This window comes from Rhipicephalus sanguineus, chromosome 7 (genome assembly GCF_013339695.2).
Source record: "Rhipicephalus sanguineus isolate Rsan-2018 chromosome 7, BIME_Rsan_1.4, whole genome shotgun sequence".
Classification (NCBI taxonomy): Eukaryota; Metazoa; Arthropoda; class Arachnida; order Ixodida; family Ixodidae; genus Rhipicephalus; species Rhipicephalus sanguineus.
In genome coordinates, this window is record NC_051182.1 from 85,930,291 (window position 1) to 85,956,646 (window position 26,356).

A 26,356-nucleotide genomic window follows, 5' to 3' on the forward strand; every position below is an offset into this window, starting at 1 on the left:
ATCTAGAAGTAGTAGTTGAGAGGGGTCAAAGACGCTCATTCCTGCAGCCGATCAGAGCACATAGCACCACAAACGCTTGCCTCAGCAGGAAGAATATAGCACCCTTAGGACGGTCCTCCGCGCAAGCACGCGCGTTCAGCCCCACGCAACTTCTTTTGGTAACGCCGTTCTCTACACAACTAAACAATGAAGTATAAATACTATCTTCTTATATGAATCCTATAAATGCATGTCACAAGAGCAACAGGGCCGGTATTTTGTAGCGAAGTCGTCTCCGAAGTCAAGAACTTATTGTGATCTTTGCGCTTGTGTATTCGTCAGGGTGAAGCTACGACCAACTTTAAAGCCCAAAGAGCATTGAAGACATTACCATCGAAAATGGCATCTCTGCGAAATGCCGGCCTCCAATATATTTTATAAAGCAAACATTTCTGTGACTTCTTTCCCGCGGTTTTCTGGGGGCGAATTCATGAAGATAATAATTCCCCTATCGAAATGACACGTTCGTAGCGCCAGGAACGCGTCAGACAATACGGGCGACGACCACAGAGCTGCGCACCTTCGTCCCTCAGACGGCTTCGGCGTCATAGTCTGAAAAAAATGCGCAGCAGTAAAGTGTGGGATTGGGCTAGTTGGTATTGGGCTAGCTGCGCAGCAGGACGGCACACGAAAAAAGACAGAAGGGAAAGACAGGGGCAGCTTGCCCCACTTTCAACGTTAGTTACGGTTTCGGCGTTTCCATCACTGGTGTAGGAAATACCCGCTCCCAACAAAAAATTTGACATGCATGTTTACAGTGTCGATCATAATCCACGCGTGAACGAAATATCCAGGCAACAATGAAACGTGGCAACGTGAAATGAGCAGATTGTCAAATCAAAAATGGCTGATCGCCGACAAGTCAACGATCGAGAGGGCATCAGATATTGGAAAACGGCGCATACAAATACGCAAGTTATCAGCGCACTTTCGAGGACCGTATTTCTGTCCGCTCGCCGGTGCCAACTTTTTGGCGTATGACGACGCCACCGAATGTGTAGCTATGAAAGCTTTGCATAATTTTTTTGACGCCCTAAGCCGATTACATCGTTGTTTCCTATTACTTCTGACATTGCGGTCCCCTAGACACCACGGGTTGAACAGGGCGAGTCTTCGTCACCAAGGTGTTAACGACATTTCATTCACTTTAAATTCACAGTAGTTACCTTTTCTTATTTACCTCATTTATTCAATAATGCAGGCCTATTCAGCTTTATACAGGAGAGGGCATGCGGGGTACAGGGATCTTGATGTTAGCAGGGAAGATTGAAAAAGGGATAATACATTACACGTGGCCGACATGAAGAAGAAAACAATAGATGAACTGTACATTTGAATATTCCAGTGCGTATTAAGAACGCGGCAGAAAAGAAAATTATGCAGATTGCGGACCGGTAACACTAAAAGACACACGACAAGAGGAAAAAAGTAAAATTTGTTCCAACAGACGACGCTGTAAGTACATGCACGATGCCTTATTTTCGCTTTCTTTTGCGCGTCAATCATTACCTGGTATGTGCAGTAATTCAAAACTACATTACATTAGTGGAAAAATACTGAAAAGTGTTACAGTGGGAGAGAAAAGGGCGTACTCATTTCTCATGACTATTTCCTCTGTAGTGACAGTTCGGAAGGTTCAAGTATTCGTCATTATTTATAATAACGAAATTGGTCGGAACGATGAAAAATACTGTTGAGGAAGGTTAGCTACGCCAGCTAGCCAGTCTTGCGACGTGGGCTTGCATAAGGAGCGCTTAGTGAGGCTGTCTTTCCTGGCATGCTTTCAAATATTGTGTCCTGTCTTGAATTTTTGTAACATGTAAATTGCTGTGGTTATTATCAGGTTTCCAGCTTGCTCGATTAATTGCCAACAGTTGTGACAAACTAGGACAGAAAAGTGGTGATTGAAGCACTCCGTGTCAGGCAACATGGATAGAAATGTATCATCAAACCTTCCATATGATTACTAGTTGAAAAAGAGCCATTTTTGAAAAGTCATTCACCCACTATATAAACTTAGAGACTAGGTTCATAAAACTATCTAATAGAAGACTGGGATTATGCACATGTCTGAACGTTTGCTCTTTTGCTGATGGCGGTGGTGCGCCTGTCCCGATCTCTTGTTGGTACATGAGTGGTTTAGGTAACGACTAAAATCAGTTGACAGTTGGCGCGTGTACGGCGTTCGTTGTTCTCATCTGGTTCGTGCCTACATGTTGTTATAAGTTTGCATAGCTAGCTCAAACCAAAGCTCTGCTAGTTATGTTATGAAACATAAGAAAGAACTTGACCCATGAGCTTCCAGAATTATGCATTCATACAACATCCACTCAGAAAATATTTCGCTGCGTCGTGTCTTAGGAAATCAGACAAAATATGGAACTGCTCCGATTAATGCCAGTGTATGGATAAATTTTATTTGGCCGAGATTGATCTGACTACACAGCATATCTCTTCATCATGTTTGATGGAATAAACAAGAGAGCTGAAAACATTGTGTTAGTTATTTTTTTTAATTTTGCACCTCTGTGCCATTATGTCGTTGCCACTTTTTATAAAATAAGAACGAGTCAATTATCGAATTCTACGCGTATCTTCATGTTACCAACTATAACGTTCTAGATGAAATATCGGAGCACAAGTTGATAGCATTGACGCTGAATCTGGGCAATGTGCCTAAAAAGCGAAACGAAGTGCGAGTGGTCCCGGTTTTTGCACGTGCGAATGACGTGGGCATTCTGGATGCAATGGACGACTCGTTCTCGAATTTTCTTTCTCTCTGTCGATCAAGTGATTGCAGTAACGATGAGTTGTGGCTATTTTTCAAAAATCTCGTTCGTAAGTGTATCACAGACTTTGTACCTATTAAATGAAAGCGCGTAAAAATTTCCAAACCGTGGCTTACTAAGGAAGTTGTTCGCCTCGAACGCAAAGCGAAAAGGAAAAGAAAAACGTGCCACAACACCCCTCTCCTGCGAATGCATCGAAACTGTGCGCCATACGTTTGGCCCTTAGGGAGAGTATCGCTGAAGCTAAAAACTACTACTTCAACGTGATATTTCTTCAGACAGCTCCGGATAAATTTTGGAGTCATTTTTCCTCAAGGCAAATATCGCAGTTAAATCTCTCTGTAAACGGTGATAACGTGTCGGATAAAACACAACTAGCATTGACATTTAACAGATTTTTAAATGCGAAGCATTTCTTAGCGAACTTCTGCGACTTTGAGCGTATCTATCTATCTATCTATCTATCTATCTATCTATCTATCTATCTATCTATCTATCTATCTATCTATCTATCTATCTATCTATCTATCTATCTATCTATCTATCTATCTATCTATCTATCTATCTATCTATCTATCTATCTATCTATCTATCTATCTAGCCGCCTACGACTTTTTGCTCTCCTAGCCGTTTCGGTAATCGGATGTATACCAAAATTGGTATGTCATAACATGGCCTTATTGCGAACATAAATGACAGGTCATATCATGAAAATCATGACACACATGTCATGAACAGCATGATTTACATTCCACGACTTTAGGCTCTTGCAGCCGTTCCGTTAATTTCATATACACCAAAACTGGTACGGCGTGACAAGAATTCATGACGAACATAATGACTGGTCCTAACATGCAAATCATGACGCGCATGTCTTGTGCAGCATGATTTACATGACATCGTCGCTGGGCGCTCGCGGCCGTTAAAATGAGGGGATATATACGAAAACTGGTATGACAAGACATTTCTGTATGACGAACATAACTGACACGGGGTAACATGAAAATCATGACATGCATGTCATGTATGACATGATTTACATGCCACGCTCATGGCGCACTCGCGGTCGTTTCGCTAGATTGATATACACCGAAATTGGTATTGTGCTATGTGACTGTATGAAGAACATGGATAACAGGCAGTAGCATGAAAACCATGACATCTATGACATGTATGTCATGATTTACATGCCACGCTCATGGTGCATTTGCGGCCGTTTCGCTTCCAGGATATACACCAATATTAGTATTGCGCGACACGACCGCATCACGAACGTAAGTGAGAGGTGGTAACATGAAAATCATGATATGCAAGTCATGTACAACCTGATATACATGCCACGCTCATGGTGCGCTAGCGGCCGTTTCAGTGGATCGATATACACCAAAATTGGTATTGCGCGAAGTGACTGTATGAAGAACATGAATATCAGTTGGTAAGATGAAAACAATGACATGCATGCCATGTAGGTATGTCATGATTTACATGCCACGCTCATGATGCATTCGCTGCCGCTTCGCTAGCTTGATGTACACCAAAATTGTTATTGCGCTCAGCGACTGTACGACGAACGTAAATGAGACGTGGTAACATGAAAATCATGACATGCATCACAGGTACGACGTGATTTACATGTCATGCTCATGGCGCACTCGTGGCCGTTTCGCTTGCTTGATATCCACGAAAATTGGTATTTTGCTATGTGACTGTATGAAGAACATGAAGAACAGGTGCTGGCATGAAAACCATGACATCTATGACATGTATGTCATGATTTACATGCCTCGCTCATGGTGCACTTGCGGCCGTTTCGCTTGCACGATATACACCAAAATTGGTATTGCGCGACACGACCGTATGACGACCGTAAGTGAGAGGTGGTAACATGAAAATCATGACATGCAAGTCATGTGCAACCTGATTTACATGCCACGCTCATGGTGCGCTAGCGGTCGTTTCAGTAGACTGATATACGCCAAAATTGGTATTGCGCGAAGTGACTGTATGAAGAATATGAATAACATTTGATAAGATGAAAACCATGACATGCATGTCATGTATGTCATGACTTACATGCCACGCTCATGATGCATTCGCGGCCGCTTCGCTAGCTTGATGTACACCAAAATTGGTATTGCGCGCAGCGACTGTATGACGAATGTAAATGAGACATGGTAACATGACATGCATGACATGTCCGGCATGATTTACATGTCATGGTCATGGCGCATTCGTGGCTGTTTCGCTTGCATTATATACACCAAAATTGGTATTGCGCGACGCGACTGTATGACGAACATGAATAACTGGTGGTAACATGAAAAACGTGACATGATGCTATGTATGTCATGATTTACATGCCACGCTCATGGTGCATTCGTGGCCGTTTCACTAGCTTGATATACACCAAAATTGGTATTGCGCGAAGCGACTGTATGACGAACGTAAATGAAAGGTGTTAACATGAAAATCATGACATGCATGTCGTGTATGGCATGATTTACGTGCTATACTCGTAGTGCACTCGCGGCCATCTCGCTCGTTTGATATACACCAAAAATGATACTGCGCGATGTGACTGTATGACGAACATAAATAAGAGGTCTTAACATGCGAATCATGATATGCATGTCATGTACGGTATGATTTACATGCCACTGTCATGGTGTGCTTCCGGCCCTTTTGTTAACCGGGTATATACCAAAATTGGTATGGCACGACACGAGTGCGTGATGAACATAAGCGACAGGTCATGCATTGTATATACCAGAATATGCGTTTCATTGGCATGTTGTATACTAGATTGTGTATGCATGCGTGCATGGCGAACATGCGATATATGGTGGACTAGATGCCATGGCATGAATGCTTTCATTTGGATCAAAGACAAACAATGCGATGCATGCAGCTCTTTGCTGGCAGCTTCGCATTACATCGATTCCCGCAGTGCGTGGGATCTGCCGAATTTTTCTGCTCCGTATTTGTACTTGATGATGGTAGCGATCCGTATTTCATTCCTGTGACAGATCCCCCGTCTATAAGTGACAGTTTTGTATCCGATGAAGGTGTGCTGTCACTGTTGTTAAAATTGGACACAAAGAAAGTCCTGGAATTGACGGCATACCCAACACTTTTTTATTCAGGTATGCTGAATGGTGCTCCAAGTACTTATGTTTAATATTTAACAAATCGCTATCAGAAGCTCAATTGCCAACAGAATGGAAGTACAGTAAAATTATTCCGATACCAAAAGGTGGCGACTCGCACCAAGTAACTTGTTATAGGCCAATCTCCCTACTGTGTTCTTGTTCGAAGATACTGGAACACATAATTTTCACGCATATATCGTCATTTCTTGAAAACAACAACCTAATTGATAATAGGAAACATGCTTTTCGCAAAGGCAAATCAACAGTGACGGCACTCCTCAAAACGGTCCATGATTTTGCTACTGCTATTGATGCTCACTCTCAAATAGACGTGATTTTTCTTGGACTTCCAAAAAGCGTTTGACTGTGTTTCGCATTCAAAACTGTTGTTAAAAGGTTAGGACAATACTAAAAAATACTGTATTAGTGTCATGGACAGAGGCCTACTTGTACCACAGGCAGCAATGTGTATCAATTGATAATGTTTGCTCAACTCCTGCAGCTGTCGGGTCGGGCGTTCCACAAGGGTCGGTGTTGGGGCCGTTATTTTTCCTAATATTTATAAATTATATAGTTAATGCAGTGTCTGTCAAAATTAAACTATTCGCAGACGACTGCGTAATGTATCACCGAATTGACAACATTCACGACCACGTCCAACTAAAAGAAGCTCTTCAACACGTTGAAAAATGGTGCGAAACCTGGCAGATGAAACTTAACCCCCGAAAGACTGTTCTTATGAGGATAACTAGAAAGCATACACCACTACATCTTAGCTACTGCTTAAATGGAAACGTCTTGTCAGAAGTAAAATCTTTTAAATATCTAGGTGTCATACTCACATCTGATCTTCGGTGGGACGGGCACGTGTCTTACATAAAGAACAAAGCGATGAATAAACTAGGATACTTAAGACGAACTTTGCGCCAAGCTCCTCAAGATATTAAGCTATAAGCTCATAAAAACGTTTATCCGACCAATCGCCGAATACGCATCAGTAGTATGGGACCCGCACACGAAAACAAACATTGCCCACTTAGAAAGCGTCCAAAGAAAATCGGTACGCTTTATTTTTAATATGTACAGCTGGCACACATCGGCAAGTATGCTTGTGGAAAGGGCTGAACTGGAACCCCTGAAATTCCGGCGTCACACAGAAAGACTCGTGTACCTATACAAGATTTTTCACAACAAAATAGGAATAGAAAAGGACCAGTTCATTCATCCTGTAAATAAGCGAGTTACACGCTCTCATCACTCAAAAATCTACGGGACTATAACTGCCAAACAAAGGTATTTCAGAACACATTTTTCCCACGAGCGGTAAGGGAATGGAATCAGCTCCCAGCCGATGTTGTGGAACGCACGACCACGGCAGATTTCACTTTGACACTTAAGGCTCATTTGTCGACTGTTTAAATATTTGAATCTACCGATTTCTTCTATCAATGTCCGCTTGTGTATTTCTATCTGTATGTTATTTTTTCATGTTTTTTTTTTCTTTTCTTCTTTTGACGATCCATAAGTTCAGTATCAGTTACCTTACATGCGACAAAATGCGCATATTCTTTCATGCCATGTGCACTATGCGTTAGCAGTATTTCGAATATAATGGTTACAGTGCAGTGATGTAGTATTGTGATTATCGATGTCAGTGTTGATATTATTGCTGTAAGAAGGTACTCAGCGTGTAGAATGGCGCTATCACTTTCTTGTTCGTTACGTAGTATGTATGCATTCTTTTTGTATGTATTTGTATGTATTCATCTTCGTATCCCCACTCCTGCTTACAGCCTTCTTAGGCTAGCAGTACTTTACAAATAAATAACAACTTCAAGTAGTATATAGCTGTGATATTGCTCGGCTGGGGAACCAATAATGTTGAACCTACCGCGGGAAAGCGTTGGCGGGAAACACCACGCTGCGAGCAAGATGAGCGAAGAAATGGGTGGAAAGCGGGAATGCTCGTGTACACGCAAAAAAGAAGAAGAAGTGTTCATCAAGGGCAATAAGAGTGTCGGTCTCTGCTCTGTCTCTGCAAATATATTCCGAAAGAAAACTAACTCACGTTGCTTGTCTGGAACGTCAGCACGGCAATGAAGGGCAGCTAACCGCAATCAGCCTGGTAAATATGCGTGTGGGGACGCTGGAGTTACCTGATAATTTCTTTTCACTGAACGGCGAACACGCTTTTCACGAATCCGCCTCTAGGAGGCCCGATGTTCAGTTCTGTGGGAAGCCCGACGTTCAGTGTGGAGCACTGCTTTCGCGCGCTCCACATTGTTTTCCTGTCATGACCGCCGTAGCGCAAGCTCGGGGCAAACTCGTGTTCACGAGAAGCTCGGGCCATCCTGCCTAGCACACTAGGACATGTTCTCTGATCACGGCAAGCATATGCTTAGTTCATTGACATCAATCTCTCGCTAACTTGCTCAAATGTGACCACAACCCGGTTAATTCGGACGATCCCCAGAGCGCGAAGAGCACGAAGCGCCCAGATGTGTGACGTAAAAGAGCGAAAACGGTTTCGCGGACAGCCTAAACGACTGCGAGTCTTCACGAAGGCGTGGTCGCTAGCCACAATTGCGACGTTAGCGGTAAAACTTCAGCAGCTGCGGTACATTTGCCTCGTTTTTATTTTTACTCTGCGCACGAAAAGTGCGTGAGGCTATCTATAATCGCGCCGATAGCGACTGGTGTGAGACCTGCTGCAAGCTGTAATTTCGTTTTCGCCGCGTGCCTTCACAACTGCTTATTCGCTGTCGGAGCAATAGCCAATGTTAAACTTTTAAATTCATTTACCTGTCCCAAATATTTCTGTACTTGTTTGCTTCTATTAATCTGACACCTATTAATGATCGCAGCAAATGTTAAAACACAAGGAAGTCACTGGTTTCCTTATTCATTCGCCTAAGACACGCAGAAGGCGAAAACCATTTTTTTTCTCCTCGTCTCACTCCTTCCGCCCCTACCCCACCCCCCAAAACTCTGCACCTAACGTGGTTTTGCACAGCCTCGGGGATCAGCCTACCTTCGACCATATGACGATGCCGTGTGGCGTGACTCATCGCACGTCATCATCATGTGGGCTCATGCCATTTTTCATCATCAGTGGCCATCATGACGCCCCAAATTTCGTTGATTGGGACGTCTTGATGACTTCACAGGGATCCATCGCTGATGGCGCCGTCTGAAAGTGAGGTATTGTGACTCTCAATACCTTGTTTGCTGCCGATTGCACGTCCTATTATGAGCTTCTAGCTGATCGTCTTAGCTGTATTTAGGTGCGCAGGTCTGCAACACCTTCAGTTTTAATTTTATAAAGTTTAAGTACGATTCCTGCCAACCTCTCATCAATACTATCGTTTTGATCAATGTTGTCGCCAGTTACATTCTTACAGATGCTGAATCCCCCTCCTAGTTTTCTACTGTCAACTGAGTCACGATAGCATACGGCGTACCCAACCCGCTGTGGTAGCATAGCACGTAGGATGCTGCGTGCCTATGTTGGAGGGCGCGGGTAGAATTCCCATCCACGACAACCACATTTCGATGAGGACGAAATGCAAAGGACACCCGTGTGCAATGGACGCTCGTGTAAACCCGACCACTTACGGCATGCCTCATAATGATATCGTGGTTTTGGCACATCAAACCCGAACACTTTCTTATTATTATTATTACTATTTTAAAGACGGTAGTCTTTCCTGGGGAACTTAAACGCAGAAATTTTGGTCTGTCTGTTTGTCTGTCTGTCACCCGTTTCAGCCACCCGGCAAAGTTGAACCACTTGCCCAAGGGCCAGCCATCTTGAACTGGTTTGCAGGTTCATACTTGTGTACATTGTCGATCAAAAAGCAAACATTACGCATAACTGAGGCGCAAGATCACTACTGAAGTATTAAGTAGTGTGTTCCTTTGCCAGAAAATACATAGATACGTAATTCTAAAGACAGTTTCTTAAGCTGAGCTTAAAATGGCGGCTGCGCTGAAAATGCGGCTCTCTAATGGAAGATAGAGTCACTGGAAAATTTCAGAGTACCGCAAAGGTAGGCTGCACGCGGGCAACATTGGGCGGCGGCGGCCATTTCCCTTCCAGACCGTTCGGCGCGTAGGCAGCGTGTGTTGAGAAGTGACCGATCTTTTCGTCTCGATGTCGTGTTACGCTCGGCGTAACTGCAATATGCGTGTGTGTTTCTTCAAGAGGATATCAGAAGTGATTTCGAGTCATCGACAGTTATGAATCGACTGCGTAGTAAGCGGTGTAGCTAATGAAACGTGCGGCGAATGTTGCCATGTGCTCGCGAACTCTCTTCGTGGCTTCATCGGTCTCTTTTCGTGTCACGGCCAGGTGTGTTCGCAAGGCCCGGAGCTGTAAACATGGTTGCATTAGCGTAGTGACCTTGCGAGATGCCATTTACTTCGACACTTTCTGAATATTGACTGTTTGCGCTAGCTTTGCTGTCGGTGTTCAGGTTCACTTCATAGCAAACTCGAGAACATTATCGAACACCGAGAACATCCAGCATTGCGTCATTCGACTGATCGGTGACGCATACCTTGCTTGCGCACCATGCTTGCTGTTCAGCTAGGTGTTATGTGTAATACCCTATTGAAAATCGTGGGTTGGTGGATGCTGGAATTCATGGTGGATAAGGTGGAAACTAAAGTGGACAAGGTGGAAAGAATAGTGGAAGTGGTGGAAGCTGTGGTGGTCATAATGGCTGATGATTACGAGAGTGGAAAAAATGGTGGCAGATGGTGGTGGTCGTGGCGAGCTTGTTAAGTGGAAAATGCTGGCTGCTGGTGGCGATGCAAAACATGTTTTGGTGGATGGCTTTGTGAACAAGCTGGATGACGGTGGCAGGATGGAAGCATGGTGGATTACGGTGGCATGGTGGAAGTGCACGTGACATTGTGTGAAGTCGCTGTCAGTTGTAATGTTTCCCTGTTGAATGTGCATAAAAATATGTTTACAGTTCAAAGAAGCCAACGCCCATTATTAAGCTTTCCAGCACGCTTTTTTTATTCATGCGGTGTCAATAACCACCTCAAGTTTAGTGGAGCACAGCAGCCGTGAATGTTTACATTTTACGCACGTACTTATCAGGTTTACATCCGCGATGTGCTGCTGCATTGTGATGTTTCAAGTCTAGAAGGGTGTCGGTGTGAACAGCGACAGTAACTGTGTTACATCGCCGCGCATTTACCGAGAACTAAATGAGCCCTTCCAGCGGATAGACCAGAAAACAGCCGCCGCTTGATACCGCCACGCTAGAAACGCCACTCTGGCAATTCTTGCACACTTAATTACCTCAGCGGTACTTAGAGGTAACAGTAAAAATGCATGCGGAGCTAAAATGCAGAAACTTTTACCTTCGGCCTGTGTCGAGATAAGCCTCACCAAGTATGACTTCAACCATCATATTCTACCACCATGATTACCACCAAAGGATAGGCATATCGTACCGGCCGAGTACGTGTTATCGGTGCTTCTGGCTTTCAGGATACACGATTTCGATGAGTACTAATGACTTTACAGCACACATGCGGCATCGGTTTACCTAAATGAAGCATTTTTTCTTGTATACGGTGTCCGCACAATAAGCGATGAGCATATATGCGACGCGCTTCAAGCAAACGCCTCCGGTCATCAACCGCCGCCAGTTGCACTCGCCGGCGCTTCTCTGACACGTATGCGAGAACATAGACTTCTCAATTTGTACGCCTTACTGAACCAATATGATGGCATATTTTTCACGCGCACTGCACTTGCTTTGTCCAGCTGTTATGCAGTTGTAGCTAATGATACAGCGTCAGATCAGTGCGCTGGCACGGCTGCGCTGTATGTTGCGCAAAAAAGAAAACATCACAATACTCAATTGTACGCGCGTATTTATCGAATGAGATTTGAGTCGACATAAAGCCTGGCGGCACATGTCGCCCTTTGGAAAAAGCGAGAAACGGCTAATAAACTTCGCAGTAACATCCGGTTAACTATAAGCGCGCTCTTCGGTCCACTTGACATTTTTTTTGGAGTTACGTTGTCAATTCTATAAGAAGGTTAGCACTGTTGCCATTATCGACGTGCCATTCGTTAACGGCAGCAGTTTGTTTGCGTTTAATAACTATGCAAAGTTTAGTAGCATGTGAAGATCGCGTCTGTCTCCAGTACGTGACAAAGCTGAAGCCAAACGGTGTATTAGAATGTTGACTAGTCATTTTGCACGCCTCTAAAGAAGTGTCAGCGTCACGTAGTGGTAAAGTGCTCGACTTGGGATCTGAAGGTCGGACGTTCGAGTCCCGGTGGCGGAAGTTTTTTTTTTTTTGCATACAGCTTTTTTTTCTTTTTTTGCACTAATGCTTTCTACATCGACAATTATTTGTGTGACAGCTAGGCACGATGATGCCGACGCAGTAGAGCCGTTTTACGCTCCGTTATTCTCCAGCATCCATCATACGCCAGCATCCAGCATACACCATGTGTCACCATCTTCCAGCACCATAATCCACCATAATGATGGATGGTGGAATCCACCATTCCACATGGTGGATAAATTTTCAATAGGGTAGTAGTGGTGTGTGTACGGTAAGTGGAAGTTGTGCGTGAAGTATTTATGTCTCGGTTCGGAACGCCAGTAGCCGAACGCACGGGCAAATCGGCGTGCGGTAGGTAAGGTGCATCTTATTTTGCGAATATGTTGTCATTTCCTAACAGACACGTAGAAAATAGGGCATCAAAAATTATTGACATCACTGCTTAATTGTTTCATTTCCTATTATTTGTCTCTTTAATATTCCCAAAGTTGCAGTGCATTTACAAATATTTTGCTGTGTTCCAACAAATTGTTTTTTTTTGTTGGCGTTGCCAGCGCGTAAACAGCTGGGGTTCGGTTTCTGCACTGCTTTTAATTTCGACTTTTTTTTGTAATGCACTCTTGTTAAAACATCCTCGGCACAGTGCTTTGTTATTTCGATGAGAAATACCACATACCGAAAATTTTTAATGCGCATGCTACTGCAACACAGTTAGAATATAGACGTAGGGCTCGCATGAAATCGATTCCCTCAATGCGTGGAAGAATAAGCCGTTTTTTTTTTTTTTTGGCTGTCACCGTTTCTCACCCACTAAACAGTACTGTAAGAGTACGCTAGGCGCAACGCAGCATTACCAACATTTTTGTTTGAAAACATTAAAACAAACGCTTAATAATATTGCCTTATACGAAGTTTATCAACAGAGTTCCATGCTTCAGTTTTGAGCAGTGGCAAATGATCATGCCACAATTGCCTTCTAGGTATACAGTAAACAGTTACTATTTTAATAAATCTTCGATCTCGCTCTCGTGCGGGGACACGCTGATAACTCGAAATGCATGCACAATCTGTTCAACAGATCGATATATAAACAGCCGAACAAATAGAAAGGTATGTAGTTTTCAATATTGCTGAACATGGCGAACCGAAAAGGTGAAGTATCCTGTTGCATGAGAGCTTTTCCAGCAAAGTTTGTGTAGTTCACTGCGGAAAGGAGTGTTCTTAGAGGGGGTGAATTCATTCCGCGGCCAACTATGCAGCCACGTAGAACGATGCTCTTTGGCGTTAATGTTTCCCACACGGAATGCAAAAATATACGAAATTCCCGGAGTAGCTCACCAGGAACGTTCGGTTGCTGGTCAGCTACTCCGGGAATCTCGTATATTTTTGCATTACGTGTGGGAAACATTAACAGCTAACCAACAACGTTCGTTTGCTGGTGAGCCACTCTCTGCCATCTGCATGACGCGTTTAAAAAAGCGACGAAGTACTTCTAGGGACCGTGGTACTGCTAGACATCCGGCCACGCTCTGCATTCAACACGCCTGCACCCAAAGCGCTTGGAAGGGATATGGCGGCGAGAGGTCACGTGATGCGAGTAAGCCAATCGCGTCGGCGGCGGCGCGCTGAAAACAGATGCGATACTCTGAAATTTTTCTAGTGACTCTAATGGAAGATGGCGACGAACGCCCTCTGCCACGGAATTACGAAACCCTCTGCACAAGCTCATGTTTCCCGACGTATGCCAGATGGCGCTCATATCTCACTGGCAGCGTTCAATCACTCTTCTGCTGATTGATTTGCACTCTAGCACTTCATGTTACTGCGGCCAATTATTATTATTATTATTATTATTATTATTATTATTATTATTATTATTATTATATTATATTATTATTATTATTATTATTATTATTATTATTATTGGCACAGCACGTGCCCCTTCGTGAGCACAGTGTAGATTTCAACAATGCTGATATACTCGCCACACTAGATAAAGTTCTACCGTTGAACGTTGTCAGATTCAGATAGCAATGACGGTCTGTTGGGACCGAGAGCTTTTCAGCATCGTCCGCTGCGTCACAGTTATGTTCGACGCCATTGTCAGTTGCTTTATTGTCCCTAGGAACTGAGTAAATAAAGCGAGAAGGCAGCGTAACTGCTTGCAGATGTAAGTAACAGACTCTATTCCAAGAGAAAGCAAGAGTTCGAGCGGGAGGTAGAAAGTTAGGTGAACTGATGAGACTGAGAAGTTTGCTGGGATGACGTGGCCGTAGCAAGCACTGAAGTGGTTTAGAGAAACACGCGAGATCTCTTTGCCCTGCAGTAGGCGTAGACAGGCTGATAATGATGATGATGACATACCATGTTGGCAGACATACATTCAGTTGAGTATCACGCGATTTTGACCAATGTTATGACTCCGTTTATTTTCGTCATTCGCGTTCACGCCACCGGCAACGCGTCGTCATGCATCACCATATCTCGCCAAATCTTGAAATTTTTTATTCGTGAGACGTACCATTCTTTCGCGTTAATATAAGAAGCAAGGAAAAATTGTCTATGCTGTAACCATGGCACATTTTTTCCTAAGTGAAAGAGAAGCGTGTTGCGCTAGTTGATGCGCATTGGCTTCGACATAACTAATTAGCACGAAAAGGACAACGGACAAGGTGAAGCGCCGACCATTCTCTGTTGTCTTCACCTTGTCCGTTTTCTTTCTTTCTTTGCGCTAATTAGTTCCTAAGTAAACTTATCCAGAGAGCCGTTGACCTTTCTACGGCGTACGTGTTCTCTTTGAGAGTGCGAATCAGTCCTCAACGAAACGAAGGCACATTACCTATTTCTATCTATCTATCTATCTATCTATCTATCTATCTATCTATCTATCTATCTATCTATCTATCTATCTATCTATCTATCTATCTATCTATCTATCTATCTATCTATCTATCTATCTATCTATCTATCTATGCGTGTAGATGTTGGTGTTCTCGTGGTTGTCATGGCATCAACAGCATGGCTTCCAATCTATGTACGTAACAAAATTGATGACCTGGCGCAATCAGAATCGCATGGCGATCGTTTCATTACCTCAATAAACGCCAGAATGTGCATGAAATGGTGACTGCGTATGGCAAGCGTCGATCGCGGTCGCCTCATTAGTTTGGTTTACACAGGTAGGGGCAAGCGTGCACGACTAACGTGCACTAATGAACGAGACTTCAAGATGTGAATTACAGGCCGTTAATCACATGATAGGCGTGTAAGGGTTATCACGAAATGAATCGCACAAATTATGACGTATCATTGAAGTAATCGGCTTAGCTGAAAGATTGCATCGGTCATGAGAACATAAACTGCTATTCCCCAGGATCAGCTGGTGCAAGCCGATGCCTACGCGCCGACGCTGTGACCCACCGATATACCTGATGCTGCCAACATATACGAAGTGCCTTGCGCATTTTCCTCAGTTCGGCAGCGGTGCGTGTGGATTTCACAACGCCCACTAAAGGAATTTTCTGCTCGGGTGAGATTCGTGTCACCTATTATACTCCTGTAATTGCTGCTCCATGCGCTACGGCGAGACAAGACTGCTACTGTTTCCGCTTACCTTTTCTCATATCAAGCGGGAAAGATCTGGGTAAAAGAATCGGCATTTTAAACGAGAAATCTGTGCTGAACTTTGATCATTCAAGCAGAGTGCAGAGCAATGTAGTGAAAACCGAGACAGTGTCAATGCGCTTTCCTTGGAAATGAAGGCCTACGTGAAGAATTTTCGCAACGCGAGACAGCAACGAGAAACCCGTTGCTGAAAATAAGCAGCTACCGATTAAAATTGAAGGATTGATGCAATTGTCATGGGCAAACAATCTTGAAATTAAAGGTGTGGCTGATGGGGGAGAGCCTTTTGACACTGACCAGATTTGTGCAGCGGTGGGAGCCCCTGGCACGTGATGATGGTGACATTACCCAAATAGTTGCAACACGCTAGTATGGCGTAAAGAATATTGTGGTACAATTTATGCGGCGGGGAAAGCGAAATTCTTTGCTGCCTAAGACGAAAAGGGCACTTCGGTCAACGACGGATATTGGATTTCGGGACAGCTGCTCCCGTATATGAGAATGAACATCTGACAAGGAAGGGCAAGCAGCTACTGCGAACCGCGAATGCGGAATAAAATGAGTAGTGGGAAGGAAGTTTGGTTGGACGCATGGCGGCAAAATTTTCCCATGGAAATCAGTAGATATAATATATATATATATATATATATATATATATATAATATATATATATATATATATATATATGTATATATGTATATATATATATATATATAGTTTTGGAAGAGCAATGTCAAAAGCTTTCTGAGAAATCCGAGCGGATTCCCTTTCTATGTTAGTGCTTGAAATGCGTCCATGACATTTTTTTACATCGTTAGCTATAATTTTGGCTTTTGTTTCAGAAGTGGCTCACGCAGCTTTCGTGTTACTGTTTTCTTGCGATCAAATGCAAAATTTTAGACTACTGATGTTCCATAAAATATGCCCACGGAGGACTTTTACAGCAGTTTGCTGCCGCTGGAGCCTTCTTCAAGCGCAACAGCAATGAAGCGCTTCGCTTCCTGGATGACTTGGAGGCATCCATCGTAGCGCTGTGCAACACGAACTGCTGCACAAAGCGTTCGTGTGGTATAACACCGTACGTCAGCTGCGTCCGTGAAGAGAGGGGGTTTTCAGTGTTTCAGCGGACGTCTTCACGAGGAAACGCGGGAAAACGGCCGACGCACATTCTGAGAGACAGCTGCTGTGAAACTGAACAAGGTGTAGATGAGAAAAAACATGAAATGAATGAACGCGCAATGCCTATTTAAAATATAAATAGGCATTGCGCTGATATTGCACATAAATATTGCAATATCAGCGCGGCGGCGTATGCTGGCCCGCGCGTCGCATTTGACTACTGCTAGCGGTTGTTTTCCAGGAGTTGGTTGTACCACAGGACTAGGCCGAACCCCTTAGAGTTCCGAATAGTCATTGTTGCCCTGTAAGTTGACTAACAGTCTCAAGTTGCATATGAAAGCGATACTTGAGGCTCAATAGTTTTCATATAGTCGCGGGCTTTGAAAATGGGCATTTTTGGGCATTTGTATGGCTTTAGGCACAAAGACCAAAAATAGGCATTTATAGGCACTAAAAAACACTATACAAGCCCTTCTTAACCTCTAATTCATGCTGATGAAAAAGGAGAAAATATACATTTGCCTAAAATCAGGTCTATAGTAATCATACATGAACCGGATGACCACAATTAACTTCTTATATTGCGCAAGATAGCTGCATATTCTCTATATCTGGTTTGTTGACTTCCGCTGGGTCATTCCGCGTAAAACGTCCCAGCCATTTCGGCAACCATCTGAAATGTACTCTAAAAAATTGTGCTCATTTAGTGCAATGAAAAGAGTTAATTGCTAGATTATTTCGGGGACAAAAATAAAAGGTTTGGTCGCGTGGGAGCTTTCCGAATTTCGCAGAATGTCGTCTGATTGTGGTTAGTCCGAAAAATTATTCTCGGAGTATCGTTTCTTGCTTCAATACCCAATTTGTTTTAGATATTAAGCAAAGTCATTTTTGTAAGGTGGTTGATGTTCAATAATATTATTACAATTGTTCTGCCATATACGCCTCCAGAAATTTCGCCAAAGTGTTCTATGTTTGTATTTTTTCTATTATAATATTGCGCTACGTATGAATGTCCCATTAATGAATACTTACTCTACAGGAGGTGTATTTTGCGCTAAAGAATACTTTTAGACCACTTATGTTTCTATATTTTACGAGGAAAAAATCACAAATTTGAGAAAATCATCATTTTGTTCCCCACTGAGATGCAGTTTACACTACGGGATGCTCCAATTAAAAGTCTGCTTTATAACTCTGTGGAAAGCAAATAAATGGCTTTCTGATGCAGCAAGTTTTATCGTTACAATGGTTGTTTTAGGAAGAAAATAATTTTTGAATTTCCCTTGTGACAGCCATCTTTCCATTTGTTCACACGGCGACATTGTCATTGAAGTTCACTATTACCGTCAGCGGGAAACTTCAAAATATTTTCTGTCTTAATAGAAGAACTGTAATGATAAAACATGTCATAGACGAAAATTATGTACTTGCTTTCGATTGAGGTATAATGCTGTTTTTTTAATTGGAGCACAACGCGGTGTGAATGGGGTCTCAATGTTGACCAAAATGATGATTTTCTCAAATTTGTGATTCTTCCTAGGAAAATTTAGAAACATCAGTGGCCTGAAAATATTTTAATGCACAATATACGCTCTCTAAGGCATGAATTCATTACTCAGATATTCATACATAGCGCATTATTGTAAGGGAAAAACTGCAAACAGAGCACTTAGGTGAAATATCTGGAGGCGTATATGTCAGAAAAATTGTATTGTATTGAAGGTATTGTATTGAAGGTCGAAAAAGGTTGTATTGAAAGGTCGAAAAAATTGTATTGAAGGTCGAACACCTTACACAAACGACTTTGTTTAACATTAAACCGAATTTGGTATTGAACCAAGAAATAAAATTCTCAGAATATTTTTTCTGACAAACCACACTACGACGACAGTCTGCGAAATTCGGAAGCCTCCGATGTAACCAAAAGTTTTTTTCTCTCCGAAGTATTCTGGCAATTCACACTTTTCAATGCGCTAAATGAGCACTTTTTTTTTTCGAGCACATTTGAGATAGTCGCCAAAATGTGTGGGATGTGCGGCGTGAAGTGACCCCGCTGTGTGTTACGTTAACATGTTACGTTGGCCGCCTTTTCTTTTTCTTTTCTCATGCTGCGTCCGCCTTTATTTCAATTATTTATGCGCACTGCACAGTCCATATCGCCAAAAATTACCCCAATTCCCATCTTACAAGCTCCATGTGGTGTACAAACAGACACGTGGCAACGCTAATTCGATGCATTTTCTGGGCAGTCAATCGTACCCTGCCGTGTACATGCATTCAGACTTCACCTTCGTGCCACTGCACGCGGATGAACACGACGGCAATCGGTGAGTGTGGTGATCGTAAGGCGATATGCATGGTGCATCCGAGGGATGTTGAGACCCATGCCGTGTTGCAACTTGCTGCTGCCGAAACGACGCTACGCGATAAAATACGGTAAAACATTCTGAGCGTCTGCCGCTTCGGTATACTACAGGCGCGATCAATTGCAAATGTCTACTGCATTGAAAGACGACCGGCGAGACTGATGCTGGGGTATGTGCCGACAACAGTACGGAAGACCTTTTCTAAGAAACAAACATCCCAGTAAAATCGAATTGACGACTGTCGTTTTCGGTGCAGCGCTGCTTCGACTCTCGTCGCATCAACGTTATGTTGCAGTTTTCTTTGGTTGGGCGTAAACATTACGTCCGTAAACATTACGTCATAGTAAAGAGCGGCAGTGATGGGGCGCGCATATTACAACTCTGAAGCGGTGCATTTTACTCTTCATTCTTGGGTTTTCAGCGACAATGAAAAATTGCATCTGGTCGACACCGGACAAAACGATAATAGACACCACAACGTCAAATTCTAAAGGAGACTGCTTAGTCTACAACGCCAAATTCGTACTGGAATCCTCAATTTTAACACTATTTTCCTGAATTTGTTGATTCACTTCAACAACTAGAAGAAAAGATGCCTGAGGAAAAATTTCGGTCTCTAAATTTTTGCTCACCGGTGGCACAAAATACCACAGGGTCGCTTAGGCATTCGCCTAAGACGACTCCAAGACGAAAGCCATCTTAATTTTCTTCTCAGTCGATGTATTTGTCCTGCCCTGCCACCCACCGAAAGCTTTCTGCACCTAATGTGGTTTTGCACTGTTTCCAGGATCGGAGGCACCTCATCTGGCTTAGCACTACCTCCGTGATCGGCCCACCTTTGGCCAAGTGATGACGTCATCATGCAACGTCATGTAATGTGACGCCATGACGTCACAAATTTTGGCGACCTGTGACGTCTTCATGTGATGATGATTTTTTTTTTTTCATCAGTCGTGTTCACGCCGCCGACGGGAGGCGCCGACGCGGGACGTCGAACAATTCTCGCGTTGGATGAGGCATCCAGGGTTTTCGCCTTAAAACATATTACTGCGTGCACAATTGTTGCTCAATGTATTTGCTACTTGACAATGCACAATCAAAATATTTCTTTTTCCCACATTGACAAGTACCTGCAAGCAGTATACCTTTAAGCAAGGGACACTGAACTCATATATGCCCAGTGTCTACATGTAGGACGCTTCTTTGGTGTGCTTTAAAATCGATACTTCTTTAGGTGAAGACTGGAGACATTTATAGCAAATGAAGCAGGTGTCTGCTGAAATATGTGCTAGAGCCTACACATTGCTTGCCCTTAACATTACCACCTACGGACTACTTCATCTGAGCGAACGTGTACTCTGTACGAGAGAGGCCCTAGAGCGGAGGATAGCCTAAGTTATGACGCTTTCTTTTTCGTCGAAATATTGCAAAAATCCAGCCATTCCACACATTCGTGCTAAAAGTAGCTTGGTAGCAGTGACAATACTATTGCCCGTAATTGCAAATACGTATCCTGAGCTCAGTGCCACGAGAAAAAACCTCGGTGCAAAAAGCGCTGCCAAACAGTGTTGCACTTACCTGACAGTAAATAAATATTTTGTACGTTTAGTTGAGGGCAAAAATCTCCTGTTCTTGAATAAAAATATTTGTTTGCTCAAATTTTTGGAGTATGAGCATATATGAGTTAAGCAAAATGCAATTTCAATCACATGTCACTTGCAGCGAAGATGCTCGGGTATACGTGAACAGGAATGCAGGGCACTGCATTCGAGTAGTATGTTCATCGTGAAAAAAGGCCACCCAGAAAGGAAATTAACGTCTTGCATATAAAACAAGCAGTTGAAATCAAAACGACGTAACATTGAAGTAAGGCATGTTGTTGGGCTAGTTGGTTCATCGACTTTGAAGACATATATAAACTGCGCGAAGACAACACGTTAGAAACATTGAAGACGCGCACGCACTAAGCACAGACTTGGCGCTTCGTGTTTGCGCGTGTTCCACGTAGCAATAGGCAGGCGAGCGTCTTAGTAAAATCGATGTCATGTTATTTTATTTTGTAGAAGCATGTAATTGAAACTATGTGGCAACGAAAGCAAGCCTGGTTAGTTTACTCTGTCGCAAGAGCGATTCTATGCGCAACACAGACCACAGCGTTCTTCTCGATCTGTGCGCAGTAGACCGAAAAATGAAAAGAATGAGCGTAGGTATACATTCGCTTCTTTGGTGTTTCTTGTTCCAGTAATTGTGCCTTCGATCATCCGGCTGGCTTAGATATTGAGGTGTGAATGTGTTTCTTCACTTCACCAATATTTTCCCGCTTCGTTGATTTTAGGAAGCGTAGATGGCGGCCTCTATTAATTCCACCGTAAACGCCGCTTTGATTTAGGCGTCGCACGCTGGGCGCCTTCTGGTTTGCTCAAGCTTGAACCAGATGCTGAGTTCCGCTGTAATATAAAAGACTCCGAGTAGCTCGAAAATCTGCACTCGGTCAACCGCCGGTCTTTCGAGCCAGCACGCTTTGCAAGATCCTTTAGCCGCAATTCTGGGCAGGATGAAGACAACGGTATGTAACAATGAAGTCGCTAAGCTTTGTATATAACCCAGATATGTTGCTCATTGGGCCTTGAGAGTAATAACATGTATGTACTACAAAGACCATGCATGATACGAAATTCGGAAGGTTGAATAAGTTCTATGCAGATTATATGTATATCAGAATTTGCAATGTATCAGAAATTCCGGCATAGAGCAGTGCACAAGTCTTCACATTCTTGAATTTAATTGCGATGTCTTACGTGCCAAAAGCGCGATGCGATTTTTAGACATGCCCTAATGGCTTGAACATAGTAATAATATTGACCAGCTGCGGTCCCTTAACGTGTACCTAAATCTGTAGACGTGTGTTAGTGCATTTCGCACCCGTCAAAATGCGGCTGCCATGGCCCGGAAACACTTAAATTGTGTTATAAAAATTGACATTCGTTTATGAAAAAAGAGCAATGCTGATAGAGCACCATAACACCATAAGTGTAAACGTAAAAAACAATGCGGGACGTTTCAGCCTGGCTATGCAAACGTTGGATGTCTCACTAATGCAGGCATGTTGACAGCTGTTCAAAAATGTATAGTTGTGTTTCTCGTGAGCTGCATATTATCCTGTCTTTTAAACAATGTCTCATCCTGCTGAGTAATGGCTGATCTGATCGTGTTGTTTCAATGTCCTTACGAGATGCAAGAAGCAGTGCATTCAATTATTGTTGGGGGAATTATCTTTCCGCATAATGCGTGTCTTTTAAGTGCGTCTTTTCAAGCGACTCTTAATTATTCAATTTTGGCATGGTGAACAGTACCGAGTATGACATGTGAGAAAGAAATAGAAAGCAAGATAAATGCACCCCGACACAGCATGGCGATAGTCCGTGCATAGGAGGCTTCAAGAAACCATATGAAACGTATTTAAAGGCGTATAGCATTTGCTTGTCCACGCCCCTCCCATTTGTGCCATTAGATCCCCAGCTATATCACAACTATCACACCTCATGTGGGACCTTATCAGCCACAACACATCTAGTTGTATTGAACCTGTGTTGGGCGGGATGCGATGCATCATATTCGTTTAGCAGCGTCGCTTGGCGCATGGGGTGATCTGTACGCCCGGACGGGAATGTGTCTTGGGACCGAATGCCAGCATCATAGATGAGGTGGTCGTGGTTTCTTAATGGTTATATGGTGATATACCGAACTTCAATCACACCTTTGTAGCACGTACTGTTTCTAAAGAAAGAACCAGAAGGTAATCTAGACTTTACCTTAGTCCGCGGGGAATAAAGCGTGAAAGCAAGTCAATATACAGGGTGCACCAGCGAACTATAGCCATAGGTAAAAAGATACGCGATAAAATGCGTGTGAGTGACAATGGCAGGGAGTAAGTCACACTATTTTTCGTGCTGTGATTCATTGCTTAATTAGGCAAAATTAATAAATGAAGTCTAACGTTATGAAATTGGACAATAAATTCCAATTCGGAAGTTGTAGCACGGTTTACATTTCCGTTCAAGATAGAGCTGTTTCTAACCTTCTATCTATTACGTATTGTTGTTTTTCCGCTAACCGCAGATAACTGCAAGATTTAAAAAAACAAAACAAACACAGAAGATCACGTGACATGCTCGTTGTGCGCCAATATTAGTGTTTCGTAATGTGCTGTGTACAAACGAACATGACATTTACCCAGGTGAGCTGCGCTGTAGGATGCGACAGGGAAGCGACGCAAGCATTCGGCTGTGCCACAGTGGCCTCCTCTGGCTGCAATGTGTAAAGGCGCAAAACTAGCCTCACTTCTGTTCGGATGCGCAGTTCTGTATGACTGCGTGCGACGAGCGGTATGAGAAAAGAATGTGTGTGCACGAGTTTAATGATGGCACTATTCCTTAATACCGTCTTTCTGCGTGTTTCCCCATTGCCTTGTTTATAGCTTGTTAACCGATGACAGCACCATGAAACTGAGCGTTTTTTTGTTTTTTTTTGTTTTTTTTTTTTCATTTCATGTTCCTATTCCTCATTTTCTCCGGTACATGCGCTCGCTTATACGTATCTGCTGTACCAGATATCGTTTAGGGTGAAGGACGATAACATCCTATCTGGCGTATTCATTGCAGCATGTAGGCGTGCGCACGCGGTGTTGTTTTACGCGGTGATTTTGTTAAAGTTTGGTGCGTTTTCTTTCTTCCAAACAGATGCTCGTTTTGCTGATGGTCGCGCTGTTTGTTTGCTCTGTCGATGCCGGCTACCACCACCACCATAACCACCATGGACACCATGACCACTATGGACACCATGGGCACCATGGTTACGGAAAGAAGATAATTGTCATCAGTCATCACGGACACTACGGTGGTGGCCATGGTCACGGCTGGTGGTAGCTATAACACAGTGCACCCTCCTCAAGCAACGTATCCTCAAGAGTGAAGCCTGCTGCCAGCGCATGGTGGGATACGTAAAACATAGGGCCGCTATCGATGGCGCGTTAATATCTCCAATAAATGTTTCACTGAATCTACATATGCGATGTTTTAATCAGCCAATACGCTTTAGAGCAATATTGCTTCTTCCTTTAGTAATATTCTCGAGAGTGTTACGAGCTAGAAAGTTCACAAAAGTTAAAAAGAATTCATGGAACAAATTCAGTGTGATCCACGGAGTAATTAATCAAAATTCGCCAGCGTGATAATCCTTACTGCGCGACGAAAGACTGTTGAAGCGACCCAGTTCACGCTTAATATAGGTACGAATGGTTGTACCAGGACGCACGCTTCTTGGCACAGCCAGTATGTTACACCTAACGCCACCGCATACTCGCTGTCTGAGAACCTGAACAACGTAAATGAAACGTAAACGCGAGCCCTCAGGCAACAACTGTTTCGAACTACAAGAAATTAAGGTATCGAATCAGCCTGCGTAATTAAAATACTGACATTATTGCTTGCTATTTGCCCTGCACTCAGGCGATTGACACACCGGAGAAACGTGACAGCTGCCCGGAGATTTTCCGTCTAACATGCGCAGGCTTAACGTGAAACGCAGCTTTCTTATTCCAACGTGAGTGCTATGACATACCGTGAACTGGCGCAGGGAGCACACCCTCATTGGGCAGGGAAGGACTGGCATTGTCGAAGTCTTATTGATTTACGGTTGGAATGGCTAGAGCCCCGTGTTTAAGGAGAAATCTGAAAAAAATCTGACAAAGACTCGACGGTAAAATTTTTGACAACTCTGATTTATCTGACAAACTCCGATCTTAACGGCCAATATGACCCTGTCTGGTTATTTGTCTAGCGCGCATGTTCTACGCAGTCACTGATACATCGGACGCCTTGGCTGATATAAACTGCACCTCCCGGCAACAGTATCTCATAGATCGCACCCATCACACATTTCACAAAGAGCGCACGAAGCAGGATACGTCAGTGTATGTAGGCTTCGGGTGCGCGAGAAAACATCTTGATATACGGCCCCTGGCGGCACTAGGGCGCGCCAGACGACGTTGAATATACGGACCTCATATACTATGCCTGCGTACATTACAACAAGCTTTAAGCTTTTAATACACACAAACACAGGTGTTTTCTATTAAGGTATTTGCGCTTGTGCGTATATGTGTGTGCGTTCAAACCAGCCACGCAAGCTTAATACGCTTCGTGTGTTCAGGCGTTTTCGTGTTCAGATATCATTTAATCTAAGACAATGGAGTATTGAGAATAATACGAAATTAAACTCCGTATTTCGTAGAATCGGAGATTTACGAGAAATAAGCTCCGATAAACGCCGACTGTCCGCCAACAAAAAATATACTCCGACAAAAACCCTCCGAGTTTCAAGAAAATGTGCACCGAAAGCACGGAGCCCTACTGTTAGCCCACTCTGTTAACTCTGCGGCTGCAGGGAAAAAATCACGAATATTCTCTGCGAGTGCACCACCTTTTACTTGGAAAGATCAGCCTTCTCAGTGGCACTAGGCCAGCTGGACAACCGTCCCTTGACATAATACAAACTTATTAGGTACTGGACAACACGAACTTCAACTCAAGCCGCAATGAGGGCGTTGCTACGGTTTCTTAGGAACGTGGACTTAATGATACGTTGTTAGAGTTCACTCATTATGACGCTTTTTTTTTTCGTTCCGTACATTGATATCGTGATGACTCCATAGTTTTGTTGCAGACTCTTTTCTGCTCCTTCAATCTTTCTCATCACTTCCCATGCCGAGAACTAATGAAACCAACAAATAATTAGGTCAAATAAAGCATAAAGGATGTTATTTTGGTTTCTTAACTGTACTGTAGTGATTCTCACCTAAGTTGACAGAAATTAAGTGGACGAAAAATCACAACCTTCGAATTACGCGTCCGATGCTCTACCATTTCAGCCAACACGGAAGGGACTCCCCCGT